The 19,890-nt window shown below is 42.6% G+C and overlaps 1 long non-coding RNA gene across 2 annotated transcripts in view; it reads right to left on the bottom strand.

The window, feature by feature from the left end:
- Window positions 1-19,890, bottom strand: part of LOC137522420 (uncharacterized) — a 64,445-nt gene that overhangs the window by 26,302 nt on the left and 18,253 nt on the right. The window lies entirely within an intron of this gene.

Genomic DNA, 19,890 nt, shown 5'->3' with positions numbered 1-19,890 from the left:
AGCCTATTACAGGCGGTGCAGGACGGATCTCCGTCCTGCGCCGCCCAGGGGAAAGAGGAGAGGGAGGGAAGGGGAAGGAGGTGGAAAATCGCTGCGGAGGGGGGCATTGAGGAGCCAACCCCCCCCCCCCCCCGCTGATTGCAAATAGCCGGCGGTGATCAGAGCCCCCCATCAGAACATCCTCCTAGCGGGGAAAAAAGGGGGGAAGTCTGGTTGCCCTGGCTGTCTGCTGATCTGTGCTGTGGGCTGGAGAGCCCACGCTGCACAGATCAGCGCAAACAAGCCCGGACTTACGAGGCCACAAGTATGAAAAAAGTTAAATACCATTTAATAATCCAGTTCCATGAAGGATGCCATCTGCGCCCTCCCGTTCATTCCGCCATGGCACCCGCAGTAATAACGGCCCCAGTCGGGTCCCAACCCCTCCAAACGTGTCGGGTTCTTATTCCCCCCTCAATATGGCCGCCACAGATTGCCGCGGCTGCGTAGTCCGCATAGACATAATTGCGGCTGCACAGCTCTAGGGCCTCCTCCCAATGCGTCCGATGTATGCGTACATATTGATGACGCGGCAGGAGGAGGGCCTAGAGCTGCGCAGCCGCAATTGCGCCTATGCAGACTGCACAGCAGCGGCAATCTGTGGCGGCCATATTGAGGGGGGAATGAGAACCTGACCGATTTGGAAGGGTCGGGGCCCGACCGGGGCCGGTATTACTGCGGGAGCCATGGGGGAATGAATGGGAGGGCACGGATGGCGTCCTCCATGGATCTGGATTATGAAAAGGTATTCAACTTTTTTCACATTTGTGGCCTCGGAAGTCCATTAAATATTGTTTCCTGCTATCTTTTTAACATATCCTGCAAATTTGGTGTTGCTAGGATGTAAGGGGCCTTTGCTATTAACTCCTAAAGTCGTCGGGGGATGATAACCAACTGGAATTATAGGGGTGCAAAAGTGCTGAATTCTGCCAAAGGCTTCCATTAGGCTCCTTATTTCACTTTCCAAAATCTCAAATCTTTTCAAAGGGCAATGGCTCAGCAGTACCAAATTTTCTAGCATTGTAGGGACTCTTACGGGGATCATGACTGGTGAGTTTCGGGCCCCTAGGCCAAAGAGGTCATAGCCTAGGGTCACAAAAACCTGTTTGTTTGGGCAATGTCAATGGTGGAAATTCTGACGAAATGGTGGAAAGTGAAATAGGGAGCCAATGAAAGCCTATGGAGGATTTTACCACTTTTGCACCCCTGTAACTCTGGTTTGCAGAGATGTAGGGAACCCATCTTTGGATTCCAAGTATAACAATATGCCTTCTACCTGTAGGAGACATGTCATGAGATTCAGACGTTGCTAACGGCCATGGCTGCGATTTATGTTCGTCAGAATTTCCACCATTGACTTTGCCCAAATAAACAGGTTTTTGTGACCCAAGGCTTTGACCTCTTTGGCCTAGGGGCCCAAAACTCACCAGTCATGATCCCCCTAAGTGTCCCTACAATGCTAAACATTTGGTACTGCTGAGCCATTGCCCTTTGAAAAGAATTGAGATTTTGGAAAGTGAAATAGGGAGCCAATGAAAGCCTATGGGGGATTTTACCACTTTTGCACCCCTGTAACTCTGGTTTTCAGAGATGTAGGGAACTCATCTTTGGATTCCAAGTATAACAATATGCCTTCTACCTGTAGGAGACATGTCATGAGATTCAGACGTTGCTAACGGCCATGGCTGCGATTTATGTTCGTCAGAATTTCCACCATTGACTTTGCCCAAATAAACAGGTTTTTGTGACCCAAGGCTTTGACCTCTTTGGCCTAGGGGCCCAAAACTCACCAGTCATGATCCCCCTAAGTGTCCCTACAATGCTAAACATTTGGTACTGCTGAGCCATTGCCCTTTGAAAAGATTTGAGATTTTGGAAAGTGAAATAGGGAGCCAATGAAAGCCTATGGGGGATTTTACCACTTTTGCACCCCTGTCGGCCGCTAGCCAATCGGAAGAGGCAGAGAGGAGAGGGGCGGCGCAGCGGGAATGGAGGACGCCGCGACGTCATAGCGGGGGGCAGTGCTGGGCACAATGCGTCAGCGCACGCTGCCCGCCGCCCCCTTCGCTCGCCGGAGTCTTCTTCTATGCCACGCATCTGCACTGACTCTAGCCAGCGCGGCCGAAGGAGGGGAGACCAGAAAGAGCCCCAGACACCGCCGCTGGAACTGGAGGGAGGTGAGTGGCACCTACACCTAACTACTCTACACCTGGCTAACTATACTGAAGGTCCCTACACCTAACTACACTATACCTGGCTAACTATACTGAAGGCCCCTACACCTAACTACACTATACCTGGCTAACTATACTGAAGCCACCTACACCTAACTACACTATACCTGGCTAACTATACTGAAGGCACCCACACCTAACTACACTATACCTGGCTAACTATACTGAAGGCCCCTACACCTAACTACACTATACCTGGCTAACTATACTGAAGCCACCTACACCTAACTACACTATACCTGGCTAACTATACTGAAGGCACCCACACCTAACTACACTATACCTGGCTAACTATACTGAAGGCTCCTACACCAAACTACACTATACCTGGCTACCTATACTGAAGGCCCCTATACCTATCTACCTATACTGAAGGCACGTATACCTAGCTACCTAAATGTTGGTAGATCTCCTGGGCTTGGCAAATTTTAAAGTAGCTCGCGAGCCGAAAAAGTGTGGGCACCCCTGCCCTAGGCTATGACCTCCTAGGCCTAGGGGCCCGAAACTCACCAGTCATGATCCCCCTAAGACTCTCTACAATGCTAGAAAATTTGCCACTGCTGAGCCATCACCTTTTGAAAAGATTTGATATTTTTGAAAGTGAAATAGGGAGCCTAATGGAAGCCTATGGCAGAATTCAGCACTTTTGCACCCCTATAATTCTGGTTGGTTATCATCATCACCCGCCGACTTTAGCAGTTAATAGCAAAGGCCCCTTACATCCTAGCAACACCAAATTTTCAGGATATGTTAAAAAGATAGCGGGAAACAATATTTAATGGACTTCCGAGGCCACAAATGTGGAAAAAGTTAAATACCTTTTCATAATCCAGATCCATGGAGGACGCCATCGGCGCCCTCCCGTTCATTCCCCCATGGCTCCCGCAGTAATACCGGCCCCGTTCGGACCCCGACCGCTCCAAATGGGTCAGATTCTCATTCCCCCCTCAATATGGCCGCCACAGATTGCCGCTGCTGTGCAGTCTGCATAGGCGCGATTGTGGCTGCGCAGCTCTAGGCCCTCCTCCCGCCGCGTCATCAATATGCGTGCATACATCGGATGCATCGGGAGGAGGTCCTAGAGCTGCGCAGCCGCAATCACGTCTATGCGGACTGCGCAGCTGTGGCAATCTGTGGCGGCCATATTGAGGGGGGAATGAGTTAAAAACCCGACCCGTTCAGATGGGTTGGGACCCGCCCGGGGCCGTTATTAGTGCGGGAGCCATTGGGGGAATGAACGGGAGGGTGCAGATGGTGTCCTCAATGGATCTGGATTATGAAAAGGTATTTAACTTTTTTTCACATTTGTGGCCTCGGAAGTCCTTTAACCACTTCAGGATTCGGCGTACGCTTAACTACGCCGCTGAATCCTGAAGTGGATTGCATGGAAACGGCCGCTCGTATGAGCGGCCGTTCCATGTCAGTTCACGGAGGGTGTCTCCGTGAACACCCTGCGAGCCGCCGATCGCGGCTCGCAGGGTAAATGTAAACACGCGGGGAAGATCTTCCCCGGTGTTTACATGTATACGGCGCTGCTGCGCAGCAGCGCTGTGGAGGAGATCGGCGATCCCCGGCCTCTGATTGGCCCGGGATCATCGGCACCTGATAGGCTGAAGCCTATCCTATCCGGCGCAGGACGGAATTCCGTCCTGCGCCGCTCACAGGGGGAGGGAGAGGGAGGGAAGGGGAAGGAGGCCAGGAAGTGCTGCAGAGGGGGGCTTTGAAGAGCCCCCCCCGCAAGCGCAAGCAGCCGGCGGTGATCAGACCCCCCCAGCAGGACATCCCCCTAGTGGGGATAAAAGGGGGGAAGTCTGATTGCGCTGGCTGCTAGAGATGGGCCGAACGGTTCGCCGGCGAACGGTTCCAGGCGAACTTTGGGGGTTCACGTTTGCCTGCATCAGGCGAACTTTTGCGGAAGTTCGATTCGCCCCATAATGCTGTATTGAGCAAAATTTTTAGCCTCCATTTCGCTGTCAGCAGACATGTTATTGTCAAACACACTGCTTTCAGTGCTAGAGAACCCGCCCACCCTCCCTTCAAGCTAGGTCCTTTATACCATTTGACTCAGTTGTCTGGCTACACTAATTAGTTATGGGACAGCTGCTACACACTCTGCTAGGGAGATTTTAATTGGCCTCCCTTCTCCCTCCTCCCTTTCTACCCTTTCTACCCTTTCTACCCTTTCTACCTCCTACCGGAGGGAGGAGGGTCTCTTCTGCCAGGGAATTATACTATTTTAAAAACCAGTATACATCATACCATAGCTGGGAATACATACATGAGTATACATCATACCATAGCTGGGGATACATACATGAGTATACATCATACCATAGCTGGGAATCGAACCCAGATCTCACTGTGTGGTGGGCACATCACCCTAAGCACTGTACCACTACAGAAGTAAGTGAAGCTAGCCTAAAATTTAACATTTATGCTCAATGCAATAGAACCATTAGGTTGCTTAAAGGAGAACTGTAGTGAGAGGTATATGGAGGCTGCCATATTGATTTCCTTTTAAGCTATACCAGTTGCCTGGCAGCCCTGCTGATCTATTTGGCTGCAGTAGTGTGAATCACACCAGAAACAAGCATGCAGCTAATCTTGTCAGATCTTACAAAAATGTCAAACACCAGATCATACCATAGCTGGGAATCGAACCCAGATCTCACTGTGTGGTGGGCACGACACCCTAAGCACTGTACCACTACAGAAGTAAGTGAAGCTAGCCTAAAATTTAACATTTATGCTCAATGCAATAGAACCATTAGGTTGCTTAAAGGAGAACTGTAGTGAGAGGTATATGGAGGCTGCCATATTGATTTCCTTTTAAGCTATACCAGTTGCCTGGCAGCCCTGCTGATCTATTTGGCTGCAGTAGTGTGAATCACACCAGAAACAAGCATGCAGCTAATCTTGTCAGATCTTACAAAAATGTCAAACACCAGATCATACCATAGCTGGGAATCGAACCCAGATCTCACTGTGTGGTGGGCACGACACCCTAAGCACTGTACCACTACAGAAGTAAGTGAAGCTAGCCTAAAATTTAACATTTATGCTCAATGCAATAGAACCATTAGGTTGCTTAAAGGAGAACTGTAGTGAGAGGTATATGGAGGCTGCCATATTGATTTCCTTTTAAGCTATACCAGTTGCCTGGCAGCCCTGCTGATCTATTTGGCTGCAGTAATAATAATAATCCAAACATTTGTATAGTGCTTTTCTCCTGTCGGACTCAAAGTGCTCAAGAGCTGCAAGCCACAGGGACACGCTCAAGAGGCCACTCTGCAGTGTTAGGGAGTCTTGCCTTGAACTCCTTACTGAATAGGTACTTGACCTAGCCAGGATTCAAACCCTGGTCTCCCATGTCAAAGGCAGAGCCCTTAACCAGTACACTATCCAGCCACTGTAGTGTGAATCACACCAGAAACAAGCATGCAGCTAATCTTGTCAGATCTTACAAAAATGTCAAACACCAGATCTGCTGCATGCTTGTTCAGGGTCTAGGGCTAAAAGTATTGGAGGCAGAGGATCTGCAGGATAGCCAGGTAACTGGTATTGCTTAAAAGGAAATCAATATGGTAGCCTCCATATACCTTTCACTACAGTTCTCCTTTAAGCAACCTAATGGTTCTATTGCATTGAGCATAAATGTAAAATTTTAGGCTAGCTTCACTTACTTCTGTAGTGGTACAGTGCTTAGGGTGACATGCCCACCACACAGTGAGATCTGGGTTCGATTAACAGCTATGGTATGATGTATACTCATGTATGTATCTCCAGCTATGGTATGATGTATACTGGTTTTTAAAATAGTATAATTCCCTGGCAGAAGAGACCTTCCTCCCTCCGGTACGAGAGAAGGGGAGAAGGGAGGCCAATTAAAATCTCCCTAGCAGAGTGTGTAGCAGCTGTCCCATAACTAATTAGTGTAGGCAGGCAAATGGTATAAAGGACCTTGCTTGGAGAAGGGAGGGAGGGCGGGTCCTCCAGCAGTGATGTGTCTTTCACTCAATTAGGTGTGGCTCCAGGTATTAGAGCTTTTGAAACATGTTTTCTATCATTTTTCCAGTTGATAGAATTTTTTTAAACTTTCAAAGTTCGCCTCCCCATTGAAGTCTATTGCGGTTCGCGAACTTTTTCGCGAACCGAACCTTTCGCGGAAGTTCGCGAACAGGGTTCGCGAACCTAAAATCGGAGGTTCGGCCCAACTCTACTGGCTGCTAGCTGATCGGTGCTGCAGGCTGGAGAGCCCACGCAGCACCGATCAGCAAAACCACCCCCGGTACAGAAGTGGTTAAAAAATGTTTTTATTTATTTATTATTATTTTTATGTGCAGCGTGTGCAAAATCTGAAAAAAAATGGGGTGGGGTCCCCCCTCCCGAGCCTCTGTAACCCCTTGTCCCCATGCAGGCTGGGATAGCCAGAATGCGGAGCACCGGCCGACTGGGGCTTCGCACTCTGAGCTATACCAGCCCGCATGGTCCATAGTAAGGGGGGCTCCGGTGGGGGGAGGGGCGGCCAAGCCTCCCCCCCCCCCCCCCCGGAGCCCTTGTCCAATCCATAGGGGCTCTTCTCCATCTCCGGTGCCCCAGGGGGAGGTGGGGGAGGGGTCATGGTGGCATCTGGGAGTCCCCTTTAAGAAGGGAATAGAAAGAATCCTGCTGGGCACACCATCAAAGAAAATGAGCCGGGTGCTTGATACTGAGATATAATCTGCAACACAACTATAGAGCTATATAATAATGCTGTGGACACAATTGTCCAATTGGGCTAAACAACATACTATTTAAACCAAGGAAAGGAGCCCAATACCACAATAGAATAATGAAAGATGCTTAAAAAAGTCTCAATGTATCAAACAATATTTATTAAGGGACTTACCCATACATCACAAAAATAATTAAAAACAATAATTAAAACCCCTGTCCTAATCCAAAGGTAATTGGAATTCAACGCAGCAGCAAAATAAAGTGGCAAGTGCTGTGCCTTAATGTGCAAAAGAGAAGGGATACAGCATAAATCTACAATATTGGATACAATGTGCAAATGTGCAAAAAAGGTACAAAAAAACGCACACAACTTGATTCATCAAAAATTTGATTATAACAAACAAAACTGGTAAAAAATTGAAAAAATATATATAAATAATTGCAAAGTGTCACTGGACGATCCACAATTCCAATAAGTTATTTAATTAATAATCCCAACACATGAGTGCTAAGTGAAATATAAAGTGCAAAGTGCTTACCATAGAATGTTAGATTTGCTGCATGCGGAGAGACTGGGGGACTGCGCCTTGCGCGTTCGCAGCGGACGGCTGCTTCTATGGAATCAAGTTGCGTGCGTTTTTTGTACCTTTTTTGCACATTTGCACATTGTATCCAATATTGTAGATTTATGCTGTATCCCTTCTCTTTTGCACATTAAGGCACAGCACTTGCCACTTTATTTTGCTGCTGCGTTGAATTCCAATTACCTTTGGATTAGGACAGGGGTTTTAATTATTGTTTTTAATTATTTTTGTGATGTATGGGTAAGTCCCTTAATAAATATTGTTTGATACATTGAGACGTTTTCAAGCATCTTTCATTATTCTATTGTGGTATTGGGCTCCTTTCCTTGGTTTAAATGATACTGAGATATAGGCTGTGTCTCCAGTAGATCAGTTGACAAATGTATCAGCACACCGATATGGCATAGTTCACGCTCTTTTATTGAGCCATGCGTTTCCACAAAGGTAAAAAAATTGTTTCGAGGGCCACGCAGGGTCCCCCTTCTTCAAGGCGTGTGGTTACACGAAACAATTGTCGTTTTTTTACCTTTGTGGGAACGCATGGCTCAATAAAAGAGTGTGAACTATGCCATATCGGTGTGCTGATACATTTGACGCTTTAAGAAGGGGACCCCTAGATGCCCACCCCCCTCCCAGGAGAAATGAGTATAGGGGTACAAAGTACCCCTTACCCATTTCCACAAAGGGTTAAATGAAATAAAAACACAACCACGAGAAAAGTATTTTATTATTCTAAATTAACCATTAATACTTACCTGTACCTTTAAAAAAGTTTTCCCACGCCAATATCCACTGTAAATGATCCAACGAACTGTATCCTCTTATGTTGCGATCTTCAATTAAGTTGATTGAAGATCTCCGATGCCTCCCACATAGCAGAGAATGCGTCCTTTTGGATGCATAGCTGCCGGCTCCTGCTGTCTCTCCCCACCTCCTCACCTGTCACTCTCACCTAGCCTGGCACCCATGGGAGCACTGGGTGCCAGGCTAGGTGAGGGTGACAGGTGCAGGCAGGTGGGGAGAGACAGCAGCGGAGCCGGCAGCTTCACATCCTGCTCAAGACGCATTCTCTGCTATACTAACGGTTCTTGAATCATCCGGTTCTTTTTAATAAATCGGTTATTTTTTTATGAATCGGCTCATTTTACTTTGAAACTTTAAAATTGATTTTCTCAAAAAGTATAAGGTCTTTTTGAAAGAAAAAATTGGTCTTGTTCCCACTATTCCACTTAACATTCCCAACAATTTTGGTGTTTCTACTATGTAAGGGGACTTTGCTATTAACCATTAAAGTCGGTGTCCATTAAAGTCTATGGGCGAACCGAACTTTGAAAAAAAGTTCCCGGTTCTCTGCGAACGCGAACCACCAAAGTTCGCCTGGAACCGTTCGCTACATCTCTAATGAAGATTATGGAGGACTACCATCAGACCCAACTCTTAACAGGGTCTTTTTTAGGAATCAACTCCTCAGATTTCTGTCAACCACTTTATAAAGTTCCTAAAAAAATCAAAGGAGAACACAAAGCTGCTTCTTGGTGGAGCCTTTATCTGAATGACTTTTTGCTAAACAGTCAATGCTTCTGTAATGACATAGGCTCACATCACTGACACAAAATGTGTTTTTGGTTGCCATCTCAACACATGACATTTAACCAGAATCAACTTTATTAACCTTGTATAAGCGTTTTGAGTCCGCCAGGAGAAAAGCGCGATATAAATGTTATTTGTCTTGTCTTCTCTAGTATGACCGCAAAAGGGTAGGGAAACAAAAGAGCGCTCCGTAGTGCATTAAATGGGGTTTGCTATTTAGGCAAAAATTAAAATCATAACACTCACATTTAGTAATAATGTCTTTTTCTGTGGCTCTAGCCCGTCCGGTGGGTCGCCTTGTACCATAAACAGCCTAGCCGTGGCTGATGGTGTAGCTGGAGTATAGGAGGACGTCCGCCCAGGGCGAGCATTGCACAGACTCTGCCGTCTGACGTCACTACCAGTTTCAGCGTAAGTCCACGCCTTCCTCAGGTCCTCCTATACTCCAGCTACACCATCAGCCCCGGCCAGGCTGTTTATGGTACGAGGCGACCCACCGGAAAAAGACACTATTACTAAATGTGAGTGTTATGATTTTAATTTTTGCCTAAATAGCAAACCCCGTTTAATGCACTACGGAGCGCTCTTTTGTTTCCCTACCCTTTTGTTTCTTACAGTTGCTGGCATCCAAACAGTTTAAGAGAGCAGCACTGTATGCATTTTTAAAGGGCCAGTGCTATTTTGTTTGAGCGCAAGTTTTTTCTTCTTCTCTAGTATGACCGCACCCAGAATTGTTTGCAGTACGTACAGCATGGTAAAAGTGCAGTAACAGACATTAAGCACATAAATGTATACAAAACCTAAATTACAGGAAGGGGCTTGACAAGGCTGGAATGACAATGCAGAGACAGGGGAAGGAATAGGAGCTAAAGGATGTTGCAGGGACTAGAGTTCAGGAGAAGGATGGCCTGGGGGGAAGAAGGAGTTTATGTGCCTGGTGGTTTCGGTAGGGATGGACCTGAAGCGGCCCAGGTAGGAGTTGTTGTTCAATATCTTGTTTGCCCGTTTAATGCTATTTAATGATAGTTTTTAGGATCTGTGATGAATAAGAAGAAAACAAAACCTCATATTGACCAGTAGCTTTGGTCAATCTCTATCTGAGAATATTCAGTGATTAGGGAGCCTCTGGGGTGAATTGTCTCTGGATTTGGCTCTTCTGATTTAAATAATTAGGAAAACTTGTGAAATGCAAGTTTTTTAATCAGTACCTGAAATCGGTCCTATCAGTTTCATATGATTTTTTATTTTATTTTTGAGCATCAAGACCACATTTTATCTGCATGGTATGGAATCAATACAGTTTACTCTTAATTCTTTCAACATTTGCTCCCCAGTTGTCTTTCCAAGCTTTCCCTAAACCTATGTTTCTCAAACCTGTCCTTGTGACTCCCCAACGGTACATATTTTGCAGGCAGCCTCACCTATGCACGGGTGGGACAATTAGTGTCTCAGCTACATGGAGTCTACCTAGCTGAGACACTAATTAACCCACTTGCGCAAAGCTGAGGTTGCCTGCAAAACATGCACTGTTGGGAAGTCACAAGGACATGTTTGAGAGAAACACTGCCCTAACCCATAATCTCTCATCTTAACAATTAACTTTAGCCTCCCACACCATTAAAGTCTCTTTTTGCTGTAACCTCATTTCCTGGTGTCTAATTAAGTTCCTCCCAATGAAAACCATTTTCCTACTGAGAACCCCTCTTTGTATTCCCACATTTAACCTGCTTCCAAAATTTTAAAACTACTATTCATATCAAATAAAGATGACTTCTGGGTACTCCTAAGCTGTTCCAAAATATCCTAATTGCTACCTAAATCTAACCTTTTAAATGGTTGCTTGTGCCTATCCGATACACATTTAATTGTCTTTGTGTTTTTGGCTTTAGCTCCAATGCCCAATCCATTTCTTGTCCACTATTATTTTTTGAGCGCTTTGCGACACAGTCAAATCAGTTTTGGCATCAGCACTTAATCAACCACCACATAGCCATAGATCAATAAACTACAATACCTGCTTTGTCTAAATTCTTTTAAAGTGGCCATAAATAAATCAGTTCTTTTTGTTTGTCGATATTTTTTTAGTGCGATTAGTATTGTATTGGATTATTCTTTACTTAAAAAACCAACTAACCTAAAAAAAATAAATGCATTAAAAAACAAATCAATGAAAACTTGATTATAGTGGAACTGTTAAATGGAAAAAAAAATCACCCTGGCCTTCAATCATAGACGGATCATCCTGCCTATGCGTATGTACTACTACAACGCTGTTGAGTTGGGTGAAGGGTGCGCCAAATGTTTGCCACTCTAATTCCTGGCGGTAGCCCCCTTCCAGTCGTAACATCTTGGAGAGAGAAGTAATTCAGGCTTGCCTGAACTCTGAATCACCCTTGCGCAGGGTGCGCACCATAGCATTAGTGCTATAGCGTTGCCCAGCTCAGGTGCTTGGTGCTTAGTGCACTGAAACCACCAGCTTTGCCTGAGCATGGTTAATTCATGGATGATTTCTGGAAATGCTTCTTTATTCATTGCAGTCATCTGTTGTGCTTATTGGTGGAACAGTCCTCCAACAGAATTGAATTTGCTTTTAATGTCTTTGACAGGAACTTAAATTTTTACCTGTAACAAAGCCTTTGAGAGCCATTAAAAGCGTTTTAGGCATTGAGTCATACTTAAGTAACCATCCAAATCTAATCGTGTGCTTGGATTAAAGATAAAGTCACTTTTTATGTGGGACTATAACTCTACAATATCTAATTAAACCTTACATTTTTATAATTATTTTGTTTGTACTCTGGACAGCCCCATTGCTTTGAAGCTATGGTTTGTGTAGATTAAAAAAATCTACAATTTAATCAGTTTATAATTTGTATTAACTACAATTGATTATTTATTGATCAAATGAATGAGTACGATACAACTGGCCATCGGGAGACTTGGGCGGAGGATACAGCCGGTATATAGCTGGTCCTGCTGCTGCACAAGTCCGGCCGCGTTAAATACTATTCCCCCTCTAGGTCCATGTGGTTAGTGGGGAATTATGTAATTTGGCTTCCAGCTATTGCTGGCGGTCAAATTACAGTGTTTTAAATGTAACTTCGGCTCCGTCTTCTGACGGCGCCGAAATTACACTCTGTGCTATAGCCGTAATTCCTATTAGGGTCCATGGTGGTGCCGGCTGCACCCAAATCTCCTGTGCTGGATTACTTGTGTTCGAAATGAATATGGTCAGGTGCGAAGTATAGACAAACTTGAAGTACAATGGGATCAACAGGCTTTAAAAAAAAAAATCTCTCCAAGAAAACCGCATGGTCAAAGTCTCATTAGCTCAGGGAAGATAAATAATTTAGCCACAATTTGTTGTCAAAATATTTTAAAATTAAATTTTCCAAACTTAGGCAAAGTGTTCAGCAAGGTCATTTTATTCCTGCCAAATCGCTGCTCATACCGCAGCTAATACTATAGTACAGTTCATCCTGTGGATGAGCTAGAAAATAGGCAAAAGAGTTATCATCGAAAATAATTTGCAAAATGAATAATTTATTAGATTACGCGTTTCACTTTTTTGATTAATATTCTGAGGAGTGTGCATGTGGCGAGGGGTTTGGAAGGCCGTCTGAAAACTTTTTAACCTCAAAAATAAGAGGAGCACAAATAATTTTACATGGTGTATGGAAGCTTTAGACTTTGTACATGGCAACAGAATTTTAAAAAGTAGAAGTACAAGATATTTATTCCGTGTGGCACCCAGCTAAATGTTTTCTCTGCATTCCACTTTACTAAGTTTTGAGTTTCTGGAGAGCTAGACATATTAAAATATTAATTTTACGGTTTACTGAAAAGATTTCAGAGTCAACTGTCACTTATTTTTTTGAATGCAAGCCTGAAAAAAAGAGGCTATGGGCTCTACTAATCCTTCTCGGTGTTTTTAATCCATTCATTTGAATTCTTTTAATTTACTTGACGTAATCACAGATTGGAAATCATTTTTTCCGGAGTACCTTACAGGAATGTGCAGGCTTGCAGTCAACACAATGTCAACATATCTAAAGGAAGAAAAGAGTAAGAACCCTCGACTATATAAATAGCAGTGACAACAACAACAAATACAAGAAGAACAAAGAAAAGTGAAGAGTATGTTTTATTTTAAAAAAAAAATGATCTTACGTAATTAAAAAAAAATTTGTTGTTGATATTTTGACCTGAACAAACTCAACACTTAAAGTGAACCCGAGGTAAAAATAAACTGATGAGATAAACAATTATATTCATCCTTCTACTCCTACATTTTTAAAATTTTTTTTAGATATGCCATGGTTTTATTTTATATTTTAATTGGAAAAACTGGGAGACCAAAAGCTATATCCTTAATGGCGTGCCACAACACTAATAATATAACCATGTGAACAAGGATATATCATAGAAAATATTTTTGAAGAGACAAAAATGTTTCAAGATGATCTTAAATTCTAATGTATCAAAAAGTTATTTTGTAAAAATCAGAATTCACAAATCTTCAAAAGGGTTCATCTTTGTAAACAACATCCCATTATTAGAAAATGTATGATGAAGTATGCAATTGTTTAGAAAGGCGACAACGTCGACTTGTTTCCTTCACAAACAATAATCTGTAATGTATAGGGCAAAAAACATACAGAATGGACAACGTAATGGAATGTTGTTTACAAAAATAAATCCATTTGAAGATTTGGGAATTCTGTTTTTACAAAAAAAAAAAACTTTTTGATACATTAAAATTTAAGATCATCTTGAAACTTTTTTGACTCTTCAAAAATATTTTTTTATTTTATATTATAACATTTGCAAAATAGATTGAATGCTTTATTGTCTCTGCACAATTGCAATCTATTAAGTGTCCAGGAGTTCAAATACATGAACTATTAAACTTTTTCCATCTCACCCCTGCTCTTAGAAGTTGTACTTCACTAGTGATGTTGGCGAACAGCTTGCCTCATAGGCAAGCTGATCGCCGCGAATAGCTATGGGCAGCCTGGCCGTGTACTACTTCTGTCTCGCAATGTCCTGCAGTAGTACGCATGCCCAAGTCATGCTAGCGTCCATTAATACGCATGCCTAAGCCTCCTTATGCGCATCCTTGATTGCGCGCTTGTGACCGGGAACACTTTGTGCATGTGTGTCACGTCACAAAGCATGCCTGGCCACAGACGCGCAATCAAGGACGCGCACCACAGGGCTTGGGCATGCGTATTAATGGTTGCACACAGACAAATGCATGCTTACTACTGTGCTTGCTTACTACACGGCCAGGCTACCCATAGGTGGTCACTGGCAACTTGGCAAGGTGTTTGCCACCATCTCTATATTTCACCAGGAAAATGTTTATGGCTGCAAATTGCTTATCGGCAAGACAGAAGCTGTCACTTGCATGCATGAAAATTATATCTTTTACGCAACAAAATAAAAATGTTTTGCACTGTACATACATGTGCTTATCTCCTAATGGCACATGCCCCCTCGGGTACACATTAAGATTATGATTGTTCTATTAATATATATTATCATTATGTATCTATATAGCACTAACATCTTCTATAGAACTTTTGAGAGTACATAGATTGTAAGCTTGCAAGGGCAGGGCTCTCTCATCATTTCATGGCTTGTATTGTGCTATATATTTTGTTCATCATGTTTCAATTGTAAATTAATAATAATAATCAGGCCAGGATTTACATCACAGGAGCCTATAGGCACAGATGTCCTGGCATCTTAGACTTTGTCCTCCAAGAATCTACAAACACCAAACCTGAACACAAGTGTGCTGGCCGTCCCAGCTGTCACTTCTCCCTTACTTCCCTTTAGTGATGAGCAGAAATTACGCCCATGCATAATTACGCATCGTAATATGCAATTACGCATTGTAATTGTAAAGCGAAATTTCGGGGAATAGCATAATTAATTTCGTAGTTACATGTTACCATTCTTAATTACGCATGAATTTACGTGTAATTTACGCATAATTTTGTGCTAACTTGAAACAAAGCCCTCATACATGCTATTACTACCAACATTGTAACCCACTATTCTTCTTAACATATGTAGCAATTTTGGTAGCTATAGTATTTATGGGGGCTTTGCAATTCACAGCCAAAGTTGGCAGGAAATTACGCGTAAATTCATGCATAATTAAAAATGATAGTACAAAGTCAATTGAATTACGAATCTGTAATTACGTATATACGTAATTGCGTAAATTTACGCGTAATTTTGCGTAATCGTATTTAGCAGATTACGATCATTACTACTTCCCTTGTCCATCATAGGTAGTTACAGGTGTCCCTTAGTATTATTATTATTTATTGTATTTATAAAGCGCCAACATATTAGTATTAGGTAGAGATGGCCCGAACTGTTCGTCCGGTGAATAGTTTGCGGTGAACAACGGGTGTTTGTGTTTGCCCCCTCAGGTGAACACATGGCGTGTTCACCCCGCCTCCTATACATTATAATGGAGCCAAACTTTGACCTCTCACCCCAGAGTCAACAGACACATGGCAGCCAATCAGCTATCCCTCCCATCTGGATCTCCCTTCCACCTATCAGAAAGCCAGCATAGCAGCCATTTTGCAGTCTGTGTTTGGCTTCTGTGCTAGGCAGATCAGGGAGAGCGTGCTGCTGACAGGGAGAGTGTTAGGTAGGCCTGCATACCACACCCCCAACACACACCTAGTTACACATACTATAAAGATTTCTTAAGAAAAATATGCAGGTTTAAAATTGAAACCACACTGATCCTTTCTATCCTGGTTAATTTCCCTTCATATTAACATTTTAAAATAAAAAATGTAAATTCATAAATTAAATTTAATATAACCACTTGAGGACCACAGTGTTAAACTTCCCTAAAGACCAGGCCATTTTTCAATAAAGCGACCCAAACCAAAAATTTTTTTAATTCAAAATATTTGGTTGCACCACTCTGACAGCTACAAAGATAAATAAACACTCCTTCAAGCCTATGAGCATTTCAGTGCATGCTTTTCACCCTTCTCTTTTCATAACTAGGGTTACACAGGTGGTAGCCATTACTTCTGAGCTTAGTAGGAGGTTTTAGATCATGGGTGTGTTTGTGATCAGCTACCCTCCCTCACAGGGGCGTTGTCTATGTGAAATCTCACACAAGCTGAGATCACCTCCCCTGTGACATCATCAGTAGCAGCCTGTGTTTTGTTTTTGTTTTTTATCTCCTCCACCAGTCTACCGGATTCTGTCCTGGCAATATGAAAGGAAGGGAGGGGTTCCTCCAATTCATGTAAAATATTTTAGCATTTTTCAGCTGAAAAAAGGCTGCTATTTATTATTATAAGTTAGAAAATGTATTTTTAATTTGGGTCCACTTTAAATAGGCCACTGCGGTTTTAAGGGCTCGATGCAGGGCCACACAACTCAGCACACAAGTGATTCCCCCCCCCCCCCCTTTTCTCCCCAATAACCAAGCTTTCTGTTGGTGGGGGCTGATCGCTCCCTCAGTGTTTATTTTTTTTTTATAAATATTTATGTCATTATTTTTGTAATGATGATCACCCCAGTACAGTACTGCCTTAGATCGCAGCACTGTACGGAGTGAAAAGACGGCGGTTTCACTGTCTAACATTCTCTTAGGGACGATCGCCACTGGGAGACTGAAGGCGGAGCTCCGCTTACCAAGCGGAGATGCGCGCGATCTCCTGCAAAACAGGCCAGCAGGACCTTACGCCGATCGGCGTTAGGTGGTCCTGGGGCTTCCGCCACACTCATTGGCGTGACGCGGTCGGCAAGTAGTTAAAGGATGGAAATTAAGTTTTTCAGTAGAAACATTCATATATTTACATGTATCTGTACATGAGTCCTGGAAGAGGGACAGAGGGATTTGGCTCCCAAATGGAAAGAAGCTAGCTAGTATATTATTTGATTATTTCTAATAGACACTATTTTTTGCATAAAGTAAATGTACACTTTGAATTACACTTTGAATTTCTCCATGCTCTACATCATAGAGAAAATATACATTTTTGTGCACACAGTCTAGCAGTTCATGTGATTAAATATGTGTAAGTTAATGTGTTAAATATAATTTAAATAGTTTTCACACCAGTGAACTTAAAAGGAAACAGTGTGCAGGTCACAGATGTCCAAGTACATTCTATGAAATACATAACCTACCCCCTGAAGCTCATTTATGTAGGTGTGAAGATTCTAATGATATTGGTTATAAGTGATAATATAGCATATCTAGAGCTCTATTTTTAACTAATGATGGCCATTATTACTTTTTACAGTCTAGTCTGGGGGAGTTTTCCTGGACCTCCCTTCACAGTTTATAAGTAAAAATCCAGTTTTATTTCTGACCATTAACTGCAGTTTAAAGGGGTACTATGACAAAAAAATTAAATTTAAAGACCATATGTACAAACACATTCACTTGTCCCAGAGTAAATGCACTGTCATTCTTGTTTACTTTCTGTGTAGCCATCACTCACTATAGGCATCATAATATAAAAGCTCTGTTTTTCCCAATGCAGTGTTGCCTAAAACAGTTTTACCATTGGGCAGAACCACTAGGTATGGGCAAGACTGACCTCCTTCCACACTGTCTAAAGCAGAGATTAGATTTTGTATTATCTTTCGTGTGTATTCTATCTGGGGATAGAAGGTTGGGGAAACCCTTTTTTTAAAGTAGATCTGAGATTAACTTTTACTCATTGCATAATTGTATTCTTTTCCTATTGTTTATAGGGCATTACTCAAGCCAAATACTTTTTTGTTTTTGTTTTAATACTCTAGTTCCCTATAAATTAAATAAGCCTCGCCCACAGCTTTTCAGAGAGCCTTGACATTTTCAGACAGTAGCAAGAGCTCATGGGAGCTCAGTCTGGGCAGTAGGAGGGGGAGGTATTACTACCCAGAGATTTCAGAGGCAGAGGGGAGGAGGGAGGAGGAGGTGAATTAGGTTTTTTTTCACAGGCTGAGTGCTGAAGATGCAGATAAGCTTGCCTTGTGTAATGTTTACAAACAACATGGCTGCTGTCATTGTATCACAGGAAGAAATATTCATATTCTATTGAAGCTGATTGCAGCTAGATTTGCTGTGTAAACTATCTAAACTTTAGAAAAGCTATATAGACAAGTTACTTGTTATAGTTAGTTTTTCAGCTCGGATCCGCGTTAAAGTGATCCTTAAGTCAACTGTAAAAAATGAGATTTACTCACTTGGGGCTTCCCTCCTGGCCGCAATAGCAGCATAGGGGGCGATATACAGGCTGGGAACGTGAACAATTACTCACGTTCCCATGCCTGTCTGCCGGTGACGGCCAAACCGGAAGTGCTCGCCGGCGGGTCCTGGGACATCAGAGCGGAGCTGCGAGAGCACAGATCGGCTGCTGGGGGCTGAGGGAAGCCCCAGGTGAGTAAATCTCATTTTTTACAGTTGACTTAAGGTTCACTTTAAGCAAGTATCTTCTAAGGAGAAGATTAAAACAAACAAATTGTGGACCCTTTTAAGTATAGCGCCTGGTAAGGGCACCATGGGGACTTTTTAACTTGCAACTTGAATGAGAACAAAAATGAGAATGATAGTTTTACATGTGGTAGGCTAGCCTTAGAGTCTTACAGACCGAGAGAAATCCAAGAGGAGGGAGGTATGGGGGTTAAGGTTTAATGGGTGAGATTTTTACAGATTTTTCAAAAATATGCTTTGATATCATTCAGTCACAGGTGAAACTTGAAAAATTAGAATATCGTGCAAAAGTGCATTTATTTCAAAAATTCAACTTAAAAGGTCAAACTAATGTATGCAGTAAACTCTTTGGGCTTGATTCATAAAACGGTGCTAACTGTTACTATGCTGGGAAAAGTGCTTCGCGCAAAATTTCGCATGATAACGGTTATCGACCGCAAAAATTTGCGTTTGCACGTTAGCGTGAATTTTTTGCACGTTAACGGTCACGATAAATTGGTGTTACCGCACGAACGCGAACGTTAATGCGTAAAAAACTTGCGTTAATGCGCGAACGCAAATTTTTTCACGCAAAAACGTTTTTACACAGGAAAACGGACTAAGACACGCAAAAAGCCGTGCTAACAGCCGTGCTAACAGTTAGCACCGTTTTGTGAATCAAGCCCTTTATATGCAACACAATATAGTACAAGCCTTTATTTGTTATAATTGTGATGATTTAGGCTTACAGCTTATGAAAACCCCAAAATCAAAATCTCAGCCCATTAGAATATTGTGAAAATGTTCAATATTCTAGGCTCAAAGTGTCAGACTCTAATCAGCTAATTCATCCAACACACCTGCCAAGGGTTCCTATTTTATATATTAGTTTCAACTTTTAAGTTGAATTACTTAAATAAATGGACTTTTGCACCATATTCTAATGTTTCGAGTTTCACAAAATTTTTAATTAACTAATTAACAGTTAATTAATACCTGGGTGAGGGTTCCTATTTCATTAATTAGTTGCACTTTTTAAGTTGATTATTGAAATAAATGGACTTTTGCACAATACAGTATTCCAATGTTTCAAGTTTCTCCTGTAGACCCTGATATCTGGATACGTACTAATATGTCATTGTTATATTTGTGCTGAACATATTAAAAACACTGTATGTTTTAAAATAACAAAAAGAATAAACCTGGTTTAAAAAATAGAAGTCTTTATTGGCGCCAATGGGTGTTAGACGATTGACCGCTGCTGAGAAAG

The sequence above is a fragment of the Hyperolius riggenbachi genome, chromosome 6 (assembly GCF_040937935.1).
Source record: "Hyperolius riggenbachi isolate aHypRig1 chromosome 6, aHypRig1.pri, whole genome shotgun sequence".
Lineage (NCBI taxonomy): Eukaryota > Metazoa > Chordata > Amphibia > Anura > Hyperoliidae > Hyperolius > Hyperolius riggenbachi.
The sequence above is the reverse complement of the archived record's forward strand: the minus strand, read 5'-3'. Positions and strand labels throughout refer to the sequence as shown.